This window comes from Alligator sinensis, unplaced genomic scaffold (assembly GCF_000455745.1).
Source record: "Alligator sinensis unplaced genomic scaffold, ASM45574v1 scaffold203_1, whole genome shotgun sequence".
NCBI lineage: Eukaryota > Metazoa > Chordata > Crocodylia > Alligatoridae > Alligator > Alligator sinensis.
Window position 1 is genome coordinate 660,757 of NW_005841949.1, and position 238 is coordinate 660,994.

The following is a 238-nucleotide window of genomic DNA, read 5'->3' on the forward strand; positions in this document are numbered from 1 at the left end:
TCCCCCGCGCCCGGGAGGAGCCTGCGCTAACCCCTTCGCTGCCGCCGCGCCGGGCCCGGGGGGGACAGCGCCAAAAGCCGCCGCTCGCAGGGGGCCGGATCCCCGGCCGGAGCTGCCTGACGCCCCCGCCGGGGCCGGAGCAGCCCTGGGACGTGAAGGTTGCCCAACAGATGTCAGCTCAACTCCTTCGCCAGCCGGCAGCTGGTGGCCGCCGGCGCTGCAGGAGGAGGCCGGAGGC